Genomic DNA, 12,778 nt, shown 5'->3' on the forward strand with positions numbered 1-12,778 from the left:
GTCATATTAGGAATTCTAGAATGGAGAATTCAAGTTATAAAAAGACTTGAAGGTCATACCTTTCTGTTTAGCCTATAAACTCAAGATCCATTTAAATTATATTGATATATTGTCAGGTGGATACTACAGCCTGGGGCAAGGATGTGGCCTGTATTCTGCTGTTCTTTATTTCTACTTCCACTCTTTTCTTACGGAAGAAGAATTTTTTTTTTTTGGTATTTAATCTTTATTTACAGGACACTGCAAGATATGAAATTCCACATAGAAATAGGAAACCCATTGAGAGGAGAAGCTTCATACAGTATGTACAGTTTGGAACTGTTCAAGTATAGTTTCTTTGTAAAAAGTGCTACAATAACAAACCATGTGTAAAGAGTTCCTAGTAGAGAAACAGTAAGACAAACTTCTACCAGACACAGTACACAACAAACAACTTTATGCCTCAGATGTACAGTCTAAAAGCTGAAGGTCCCAGCAGTGCCATCCTGAACTTGGAACATATACCCTTCAGAGGTAGTTTCTGGCATTTTGATCTGCCTCTTCCTCCACAGAGAAACACTTCTCAATCAAGTTTAATGAAGCTTTGTACACAGACTCATGTTCATGGTCTTGTAGAGCTTCAGTTTTGTCCAAACCTCCACATTCTTCAATCCTTATACTAAGTTTCTCAGTTTCCCCTAGTTTCTCAGCAGCGTGAAAGATATTTGAGATGGCGTCCAGAGTAACCAGAATAATTTTGGTGTCTTTCGCAGTTAGGAGGTTCATCAACGGTTCTATTACGCCACAATGAACAAGGTATACGATCTGCTCAACTGTTCCACCCCTTGTGTAGTTGGTCACAGCCCATACAGCTTCCTTTTGTGTCTTAAAGTCGGCCTTAGAGAGAACGCCAACAAGGAACGGGACTAAGCCATGATGTACAACTTGCTGTATCTGGTCCCGGCAGCCAGCCGTGATGTTTGACATCGTCCACGTAGCTTCCTTCTGAATGTTAGTTTTGGAGTTTGTTCGCAGGCTGGGAAAGATGGCAAGTACTCCTGCATCTATTACAACCTGAGTCTGTTCATCTGTCCCAGTGATGATATTCCTTACGGCTCTTAGCGCGGGAGTCACAATTGGCAATTCAGTAGCTCCTAAAAGCTTCACCAGTTGAGGTACAACCCCCGTTTTCACAACCATTTCAATCCGTTCATTTGGACCATCGGTAAGGTAGGAAATAGCCCAGCAGGTATCAGCTAAAACTTCTGGATCATCATGTTGCAGGAGACGAACTAAAGTAGGAAGAATTTGCTCAACAGCATCTAAGGGGGGGGGGGGGTGCAGGATTCTTGTTGCGACAAAGATTTGAAAGTGTCCAGGTAAGATTACGTAAGTAAGCACATGTTAAGATGACAAATCAGGAGCCGCCAAAAGTGCCAACAGCGGGTCAACTGCACCGTACTTGATAACCAAGTCTCGGAAAACCGAGCCATCACCTGCAATGTTTCCTAGAGCCCATACAGCTTGTTCACTGATGTGAGTGTGGGGAGATGCCAACAGAGAAATGAATGCTGGGATAGCAGCTCCATCTACCACAGCCTTGGTCTGTTCTGATGTCCCGGAAGCAATGTAAGTGAGGACCCAAGCAGATTCAAACTGAATGGGACTACAATCAGTTCTGCCCAAGAAGGACGCAAATTTTGGAATCAAACCAGCCCGGATTATGCTGTCTATAGGGGGCTGTTTCTCCCTGGAAAGCAGTTTCCTAGCAGCTTTTGTACCTTGGAGCTGGCTTTGCAAATTGTTGCTATTTGTGCCTTTGACAATGTCATCAACAGACCAATTTACAGTGCCCTGGTTGTTGGGGTTTTCCTGCAGTGGAGAAGCAGCATCATCTGGAAAAGAGCTGACATTTCTCCTTTTCAGCATCTGGTCACTCTTCTTAGCTTTCCTGAGCTCCACACTAACTTCTGTTCGGTGCCGCTTCATTCCTGGACTGTCTTTCCCCTTGTTCTTGAATCTGTTAAGGCGGGCAGCTGGTGAATTAGCATTCTCATTGGTGGACGTGGTTATGAGACAAAGGGAGAAAGCTACACAGCCGGCTCAAGCTTCCACAGGAGGCGGTGCGGGGCGCACAGGCTGCGGATCGACTGCGCTCGAGACGTCCACCACGGTCAGCCCAAGGATGGTGTGGTACGGAAGAAGAAATATTTTCATTAGCAATATTCTTCCTTCCACCCTTCAAAGGGCATATCTTAGCATCTCTGATGTATGTTTAAAACAACTGATACAACCCATCTAAAATGGTTATTTACATAGTTTAGACCTGCCAGGATGATTAATGAACAACTTTTTTCCTGTTGTACTAAAGCAGAATTGTGCTCATTCATTCATTCATCCATTCATTCATATGTCAGTTTACTCAACAGATAGTTATTTAGTGCCTCTTTTTGCCTGTCACTGTGTTAACTCGCTGAGCGTGAAATGGTGAAAATAACAGACAATTCTTTGCTTCATAGCATGTATGAATATCAGTAAGATAAGAAAAATCTCTTCAAGTTCATTTTTATTGCTAATGATTTTAATCAACTATGGAGTTTCCTTTTTTTTTTTTTTTCCTGTACGCGGGCCTCTCACAGTTGTGGCCTCTCCCGTTGCGGAGCACAGGCTCCGGACGCGCAGGCTCAGCGGCCACGGCTCACGGGCCCAGCCGCTCCGCGGCATGTGGGATCTTCCCGGACCGGGGCACGGATGCATGTCCCCTGCATCGGCAGGCGGACTCCCAACCACTGCGCCACCAGGGAAGCCCTGGAGTTTACATTTTTAAAACATATGTTGAATAATCTGAGCAATTAGAGATCCAGATTGGGAAATACTTTCTATCACCAAAACTCTCTTCATAATATTTCCACCTAAGACGTATGAATGTTTTTATGCAAAAATAAATGCATAGAAAAAAATGTTAGTAAGAACACACACTAAAATATTAAAAGTGGTTAACTCTGGGGAGTGGAAAAAGAGTTTTTATTTCCTTTTACTTTCTGACTTCACCAAATCATCTATATTCAAGCATATATTATCTTTATAGTAGTATGTCAGTAGAGGTAAATCTAGTCCCTGGTACAGGAAAAAGTAAAATTAGTGGCTGTCACAAAAAAAGTTATTTCTTACTCTTATCACAGCCCAGTAAGGTTGTTCCTGATGGGATACATTTTTTTCAAGTGTGATTCAGAGACCCAGACCCTCTTCATTTTGTGGCTCTGCCATCTTCAACAAGTGAATCCCAAGTTTTTCCTAGGAGATGTACCCATCCCTGCATTCCAGAAAGAGAAAAGATGACCCCCTGGGAGGATCGTATGGGCCGTGCCTGGAAGTCACATACATCAGTTTTTCCTGCATCCACATTGGTCAGATCTCTGTCACTTAGCCACATCTAGATTCAAGGGAAGCTGAGAAATGTAGTCTAGTTGTGTACCCAGTATGAAGGAAAACAAGTGATGGTGAACACATCGAAGTCTTGGCCACAGTCAGCTCTTCCATTTGACTCTCATTCTCACACAAAGAACACACTTGCTCCTCCCCAGCAACAACTTTGAGAAACAACTCAGAAGTCCCAACCAGCCGCTGTAGCCATTTCAAAGCTCTGCGTCTCCAGAATACACACAGTCCATGCCATCCGTCTAGATGGGACTCCCTGTGGTCCAGCAGGCTTTGAATTAAAAAGACAAGTCATTTTCTCCTTCATCTCATCCCAACACACCCACTCAATGGTGGGACAGGGAGAGGATGAAAACCATCAGTACTCCCGTGGAGGAATGGGAACACATACCACTGATTCTGCTTTCTGGGAGCAACTCTCTTACACATTGCTCCTGGCTTCTGGCTCTGCCTTCTGAGAATTCTTTATTGTCCATTTTCAAAGTTGCTATTGAGGAAAAAACGGTCCTTCAGGGCTGTACAGTTTTCACTGCACACTTCAAGCTGGTATAAATGTGGATGCCTGAAGGTTGTTTTAAGCCTCACATAGTTAAAGGGATTTTCAGTCCAGGTTTGTGGTTTCGTTGGCAATCACTGTACCCTAAGACACATAATCAACTTCTGATCTATTTGCTTCCATTCAGTTTCATGTACCAGTAACCATACCCAAAATTCTCTCCTAATCATGATTTTCAGACCTGATTTATTTCTTTGCTTTATCACCACCCCTCTCTTCCTCTCTGATTTCAGTGATGACTTTCTTAAAGCTGTCTAGAATTATGGTACAGGTGAGAAGGCCAAGCCCTCAATCTGATCTTTGCCACAGGGCTGAGTTTTATTGGGCCTTTGTTGCATAAATCCTTTTCCATGCTTATCTCTTAGTATTTGGATCAACAGCTTAGTATTAGAAGCAATAGCTTTTCCAACCTTTGGTACCAAATGTCTGCACTCTCTAATCCCTTTTATCCTGTGTGGAAACTGGTCAATTCCATTCTGAGGTTATCTCCTTTTTTATTGTAGTAAAGATATTCACAACAAAATTTACCCGTCTTATCCATTTGTAAATGTACCATTCAGTGGCATTGACTTCATTTACATTGTGTACAAACATCATCGTCATCCATCCACAGAACTCTTTTAATCTTCCCCAGCTAAAGCTCTGTACCTATTAAACACTAACTCCCCATTCTCCCTTGGCCCAGCCCTTGACAACCACCATTTACTTTCTGTCTCCATGAATTTGACAACTTTAGGTATCTCATCTATGTGGAATCCTTTTTTACATATTTGGTCTTTTTTGTAACTGGCTTATTTCACTTAGCATAATGTCTTCAAGGTCCATCCGTGTTGTAGCATGTACCAGAATTTCCTTCCTTTTTAAGGCTCAATAATATTCCATTGTGTATATATATACCATATTTTGTTTATCCATTCACCCATGGTTATCTTTTTTTTGTAATAATTTGCTAAAAGTAGAAAATAAAAGCCAACATATTCCATTGCACTGATTTCTGACAACCACTTCCCTTCAAGCTACAGTCTCAGTAACATATAGTGTGTTCTTCCAAGTCATCACAGACAACAGTTTACCAAGTGTTTTGTCACTGCATAATACATCTTTTTTTTCCAGTCTCCAATATCAGTTTCCTCACTGCTCTTCCCTGACCTCTATATCAATGCCCATGTTTTAAATGTTACTATGACAGCATCCTGCTAAATGATACTACTTACGTTATTTCTTACAATAATTCTAGGGGTTATAATAGATAAACATGGAACTATCAATGTCTGCCTTAATTTGGGTTCTTTCAAAAGCAGAAGGCATCAAGGACCTGAGTCCTGGTGGTTTATTTGGAAAGTGATCCCAGGAGACAAAAATGAAGGAATAAGGGGAGACAGGGAAGAAGGAAAGCACACTATGAAATGTGTTATCAAGGCCACTGCTGTGGGCTCAGTTCTGCAGGAATTGTGTATTGAATGCCTCCTACAACTGTCTTTCTGAAGGGTGGAAACTGGAGCATTTATTGACCCACTCCTGTCCGCATTGTTTGAGGGTTGCTCCTGGGGATGTTAATACTCTTGCTTATCCATGATGCATTTGCTTGTATGTAGGCCAAGTAGATTGCTGCAGGGGCAGAGAAGTCCCCCGGACAAAATGTAGAAAGATGCTCAGTGTATATTTGAGGTGGGATACAACCAACACAAAGCCTGTCCGAGTTTTTATAGAACTTTTTATCTCAGCAGCAGTAGAAATCACAGGTGGGCGGAAGAGATGCAGGACTGTGGCGTATGGTAGCAGAAGTGTCTGCTACAGTGATATAGCAACATACAAGTTTAGGCTCACTAACGTCTTAGTGCATGTGTCTCCAGCAGCCCTCCTCTAAACAGCAAGACCCAGGCATCTGCCATATTGTAGCTCTACCATCTTCAACAGATGATAGCCAAGGTCACCATGGTTATCTTTTTATTTAAATGGACAAGAAGGAAAAGGAGGCTGAAGGATCGCCCATAGGAAGTTTTTATGATTTAGATCTGGAAGGGGCATCTATCACGTCCATCTATAACCTCTTGACCAGAAGTCAGTCACATGGCTACACCTACCTGCAAGGCAGGCTGGGAAACATAGGCTATTTTTTGTTCCAGAGGGACTAGGAAATAGATTTTGGTAAACATACAGAAGCCTCTATCATAGAAAGTAAGTTTGTATTTTTTTAAAAATCTAAGGCAATATATGTTAAACACGTTAAACCTAATTTACCCTTTGACCTAGAAATTGCAGTTCTAGAGGTCCTACTCTCATGGATATTCTCTACTAGGTCCTCCAGATCTATTCTCCACCCTTCTTCCTTTCTGCATCATGGGCTCCCTAGTGTTCTGACTTCTACTTGGATTCAGCCAATGGAAATCTCCAGCAGCAGATCAGAGAATGGGAGGAGAGAAAAGTGGGAGCATATAGTTCCCTGGCAAGGCCACGCGTTAGGAGTGGCTGATTCCTCTAGTGCAGGCCACAGCTTATCGTGGGAGGCCATCTCCTACAACTCCAGCCACCTCCACAGCTTCAGCTCCGCTTCTGTCTCTCAGTTGCAGTTACTGCTCCCTGTTTTTGCCCCTTTGGGCCTGGGGTGGTGACAGCTCCCAGCTGTTCACCAGCTCTTGATGCTTTAATGCTGCTCACACTTTTTAAAATAGTCCTCAGTTGCCCCATTTAAGTGTGCCTTCTTTTTCCTTTCTGGACCCCAACTAATACATCATCCTAGAAAAATAATCAGAATTGCAAGTAAGGAACATACAAAGATGTTCAGCACAGCAATATTTAGAAGAGCAAAAGCTCTGAAACTGAGTGTCTAATAATTAGGAATAGTTAAATACATTACAATGAATGTATGATAGAAAAAAATATATATATACTAACATGTGAGTTTTCAGTGTCTTTTTCTGTCTCCTACTTCAAAAACCCTGCCTGAATCCCAGGAAAATTCTGCTCAAGTCTTTCCTTCCTGTTCTCCCTCCCCAGTCCTCAAATATTTTTCACCAGAATGAATTACTGAGTTGAGGGTGGGAGGCCTACATCTAAAGTTGTGGAGGAAATAGCTTGATTTACATTGAAAGAAAAGAAGGAGAAAAAATATTATATCAGTGAGGGGACTATATGGGACCAAAAGGGGGGACAGAAGATATGAGGAGATGAATGGGAAAAGAAGAACTTTGCCATGTGTGTTTCTTTTTGTAAACACTCTTCCAAAGAAACCTAGAATAAATATCTTTGTTATTTACAATACTCCCTGAAACTCCTGATATGAGATCCCTGTTTCTTTCCCATTTATTGATTTCTCACTGTGTGCCCCTGTGCAAAGTGAGTTCCCTGTCTCATTTCATGTGTTTGAGGCATCTCCGTTTTCAAGATGAGGACACGGAAGCTCAGAAAGCTTGGCTGGGTTTTTTATGCCATCCCTATGTGTTCAGGAATTTCTGTCCCTGTGATAAAATACTGTATAGAAATTGTGTTCTAAGGATTCTAACGATCTGAAAACTGTAGTTTTATCTTTCTAAAATATATTTTATTTTCTGCTTGTAGAAATAAACTACCTAAAAATCTGAAACCTTTGTAGAGGGAGAAAAAGAGAGAGTAAAGAATGAAAGGAAATACAGTCAATAATCATAGTATTCATAAATTTCATTCAACAAATATTTATTGGACTGAGGAAACAGCAGTGAACAAAACAAAATCCCTGCATCTAGAGAACCAACACTCTAGTGGGAGAGAGATAGACAATAACACAAAAAGTAACAGCAAATAACATGACAGAATGCTATGAGGAGGGATAAAGCATGGAGGGAGTAAGTGAAGGGAGCTATTTTAGACGGGGTATCCAGGGAAAGTGTCTCTGTGAAGTAAGATTTAAACAGGGACCTAAGGAGGTCACATGTGAGAGATGAATGTGATGAGGAGGTAGGCCATGTGACCATCTGGGGGAAGAACAGTTCAGCAAAGAAAACAGTGAGCACATGACCCTGGAGCAAGAGCACTTGAGACATGTGGCAAATGGAAGGATTTCCTGCTTTTTTAAGGCTTAATTTTATATATATATATATATATATATATATATATATATAAAATATAATATATGTGTATATATATGTAGATAGATACATAGATAGATATGAGTATCAAATGCTATTATTGCAAAACTTAAGCCACTTACTGATTATTCACTTTTCTAAAAGACACAAATACAAGAATAAAATAAACACACCCAGTATATATCACATTTTGTCTATTCATTTACATATATGATTGCTTCCAAATCTTGGCTACTGTGAATAATGCCACAATAAACAAGAGAGCGCAGATATCTCTTTGAGATAGTGATTTTGCTTCCCTTGGATATATACCTAGAAGTGGGATTGCTGGATCACATGGTAGTTCTACTTTTAATTTTTTGAGGAACCTCCATACTGTTTTTCATAGTGGCTGCACCAATTTACATTTCCACCAATAGTGCACAAGGGTTCCCTTTTCTCTACATCCTCACCAACAGTTATTATCTCATTATGATCTTGATTTGTGTTTCCCTGATAATTAGTGATGTTGAGCATCTTTTCATATACTGTTAGCCATTTGTATGTCCCCTTTGAAAAAATGTCTATACAAGTCCTTTGCCCATTTTTTTAATCTAGTTATTTGGGTTATTTGTTTTTTGTGTTTTTTTGCTATTGAGTTCTATGAATTTCTTATATATTTGGGATATTAACCCCTTATCAGATATTTGCAACAACATGGATATTTGAACCTGGAGGACATTATGCTAAGTGAAATAAGCCACAGAAAGACAAGTATCATATGATCTTACTTATATGTGAAATCTAAAACAAACTCATAGCAACAGAGAGTAGAATGGTTGTTGTCAGAGGCTGAGGGGAATGGGGGAAAAGGAGAGGTATTGAACAGAGGGCATAAGCTTTTAGTTACAAGGTGAATCAGTTCTGGAGATCTAATATAGAGCATGTTGACTGCAGTTAATAATAATATATTGTATACTTGAAATTTGCTAAGACAGTAGATCTCAGGTGTTCTCACCACACACACTCACACGTATGGTAACTACGGGAGATGATGTATATGCTAATTAGTTTGACTTGGTAAGCATTTCACAATGTACACGTATATCAAAAAATCACATTGTATACCTTAAATATATACAATTTCTAATTGTCAAAAATAAAACTCAACAAAACAAAGCAAGAGTATGCAGGACAGACTTGCTAAGTATCAAGAGGCTAGGCTTGCTAGAGCTCAGTGAATGAGGGAAAGAGCAACACGATGTGATCAGAGGGACAGCAGGGGTGTCATATTGGCCTTGGAGGCCACTGTAGGAACCTTAGATTATATTCCAATGGAATGGGATGCCATTGGATGGCTTTGGACAGGGGATGGATTGATATGATTCACATTTTAAATGGTTCACTCTGGCTACCCTGTGGAGAGTATTGATAAACTCTTGGTTACCACTGCTGGGTATTTTTGATTTTCTTTATTTTTCTGTTTTAATAATAAGCATATCTCAGTTTTACAAGCAAAAAAAAAGCATAGTTTATAAAGACAAAAGGCAATTATCTTAGTTATACATAGCTGCATAACAAAGTACCACAAGGCTCAGCAACTGAGAAGCACAAATGTTTATTATTTCACAGTTTCTGTGGGTCAAGAATCCTGGAGTAGCTCAGGCGAATGCCTCTGGCTCATCCCTCTGGCTCAGGGTATCCCAGGATGCAGTCACCTCAGGCTCACCTGGGGGGAGATCTGCCTCCAAGCTCTCTCACGTGGATATTGCCCAGCCTCCCATCCTCTCTGGCTCTTGACCAGAGACATCAGTTCTTCACTAAAAGGGCTGCTCTCTTTCCCCAGAGTGAAAATATCCGAGAGAGAGAGGATGAGAGAGAGAGTTCCTAAGACAGAAGCCATAGTCTTTTTATGACCTAATCTCATAAGTTATATCCCATCACTTCTGCCATGGTTTAGTCTTTAAGAGCCACTATATCCTGCCCATGTGCAAGGGGAGGAATTACCCAAGGGCATGAATACTGGGAGGTGGGTGATACGGAGACCATCCTGGAGGTGCTGTCACAATAACTACTTTCTCAAAGCTCCTGATTTTACAGAAGCAGAAACCTATCTGAATGTCAGCCTGGACTCTACCGCTCACCTTGAAGCCTCCACAGGGTAGTTGTGATGATGCTTCTGAAAGGGCTTTGAAAACTGCCCAGCACAGGAAAATGGAAGGGATTATTTTGCTTTTCTCATTGGTATCCATTCCAGATTTGGCCTTTATTCTTCTTCATCCCCTGTATTAATGATTTCATCGTGGGTTACGCAGTTTGTTTCTAGAGTGAAAATCTTCCAGTTTGAACAGAGAAATGACAATAGGGAGTAAGAAAGCAGAGTGTTAACTCCTCCAGGTTCAGGACGGGCTTCCTATTTAACTGTATACCTCCCAGTAACAGAAGCTCTGACAACCCAATTCCCAAAGACCTGCGTATCCCTCAGAGATGAGGCCAGCAGAAGGGGAGGGTCAGAAGAAAGCAGGATGTTAGATACATTTGCCTTTGATAGTTGTCTTATCTCGTTCCATAGTTATCCAAATTTGACCGTAAACTTTTGGAAGGCAGAGGCTTTATTAGTCTCTAAACTCTATATTCAAGCTTTACCATTAAATAATTCCCTAAGGAAAATCCTCCTCTACTGAAGGCAACTCAGTTTTAAAAAACAGCGGTGACAAAATCAACCTTAAAATTCAACCTTGCCTAAATTGTGTCATGCTACTCCATGAAAAAAAAATTCCTCAGAACACAGCTTCTGTTTCAAGATACAAAGATCTGACTCCGGGCAATTTTCTAACGTCTTCGTGCTTGCCTTCTGCACCCCTGGATTCCCCTTCCCTTTCTGGGCCCCCCTCCCATCCCAAGTGACTACTCCTTCATTTTCAGCCTCTTCTTCAAATACTACTAATTTACTCTTATACCTATTTTTATCATATTTCCCCGAGACACATATTCATTCATACTCAAGTGCTAATTTAGTCTAGTATTTGCACAGACCCCATCTCTCCTCTCATCTAATTACAGTATGGAAGGCTTTTTTACCAATTAGAGGAATTCTTAGATAGCCAGCAGGTGGCCATAGGGAGTGTGAAGAGAGCAAGCGCCCCAAATCACGGGAGATCTACTTGTTTGAGCCAAAAATTAGGCAAGATTTAGTCTCTTTAAGGCGAATGGATTAGGAGGGAGGTGTCAAAATGGACTGCCCGTTATCCAAATCTCTTGTGAATACATTAGCATTAATTAATACATACATGAATATGTTTTACATTAATTTGTGTTGTTGAAATATATGTGGGCCAACCATCTGCCTGAGGGCATGCGGGAAGCGTTCCCAGAATTCTCTCAGTAGCCATGAACTGGAGTGTTCACCCCTATGTTCTCTGTCCATGTTTGGACAAGAGATGTTTCAGCTCTTCAAACAATTAGGTGAAGACTTGTTTATAGGGAAGAAAGCTAAGGCAGGAAAATAATGGCATCAGCAGCTGTTCTATTTAAGTCAGAGGCGACTGCTGTATGCTGAATGTTTGGTGGCTACTCCAGGCTTGGCATGTACAGCTATGACCTTAATTGGCGAAGCTAGAAGGAGAAGAAGCTACAGCTTATTGATTCATTATGTAGGCTCAGATGTTTGACACACATTATTTCACTGAGTCCTCCACACCGGCCCTGAGTTAGACCAATTCTACTGAGGGGAAAAGCAAGGCCCAGAGACCTTAGTATGTCCAAAGTCATAGAAACAGGATTAGTGTTCAGATATGTCTCACTCCAGGCATTGCTCTTGGAGAATGCCTATCAGCTCTGACATGAAGAGACCCTGAGGTTGCAAAGGCCATGTCCTCAGAAGTCATTTCCTAGAGTAAGAGAGGGAGGCAAAAACAGGCAGAGGCTGGGGAGCAGAAAGAAAGGAAGGGACCAGAAGGGGGAGGTTAGTGGAAAGCAGAAGATAGGAAACAACAGAGGGGAAAAGAAATGAGCTTCAGGAAAGGAATAGGGAAAAGAAGTGACCACAGAATAAGGGTGAGATCAACTGCTTTTCAAGACAGAAACAATAAAAATTTTGCAACATTCCTTAAGAATCCTATTGCTGAACAACAGAAAATGCGGTTGTTGTTTTCTGTCAAAAGAAGTAATGACTACAGATGGGGAAATAAGGAACTGATGTCTGTTAAATGTCTTCTGTCAGGGCCTCTGCTAACCCATGGATTTGGGGAAAGTTAGAAAAAGACATCCTCTCTTGCTGGCGGTAGCTCCACAGGCACAGGGCTTGGTGAATTGATTCTGTCTTCAGTGCCCCCCCGTTCTCTTATCTGGGGAACAGCCTGCAGGAATGTGCGGGATGGCGCTACCTGCTGTGTACTAGGGCCTTGACATGCACTATCCCATTACTGTATACCACAATTATTTCCATATTGTGGATCAGGAATCCGAGGCGCAGAGGAATTAATATCACACCATACAAACCAGACGCACACGCATGTGCACCCACATGCACACACACACACCCAGTATCCCAAAGTCACCCAGAGAGTGAATTCACTAAAGTAGTGTAATTGCAAGTGATTTGAAAACTCAATAAATAATCAGGTAATGTAGTAGCTGACTTAACTAAAAAACCCTGAAATTGTGTGAGCTTCAGGTTAGGATTGATTAGGGGACGGATTGATTTTCCTGCAGTTATCTCACGTACATCCTCCTCTGTGTGCCAGCTTCATCATCACAGCCC

The 12,778-nt window shown here is 41.3% G+C and overlaps 1 pseudogene; it reads right to left on the reverse strand.

The window, feature by feature from the left end:
* Nucleotides 1-259: 259 nt before the first annotated feature.
* On the reverse strand, nt 260-2,082 carry LOC137227045 (importin subunit alpha-1 pseudogene; annotated as a pseudogene).
* Between the last annotated feature and the right edge of the window lie 10,696 nt (nt 2,083-12,778).

The sequence above is a fragment of the Pseudorca crassidens genome, chromosome 7 (genome assembly GCF_039906515.1).
Source record: "Pseudorca crassidens isolate mPseCra1 chromosome 7, mPseCra1.hap1, whole genome shotgun sequence".
In the NCBI taxonomy this organism is placed as follows: Eukaryota; Metazoa; Chordata; class Mammalia; order Artiodactyla; family Delphinidae; genus Pseudorca; species Pseudorca crassidens.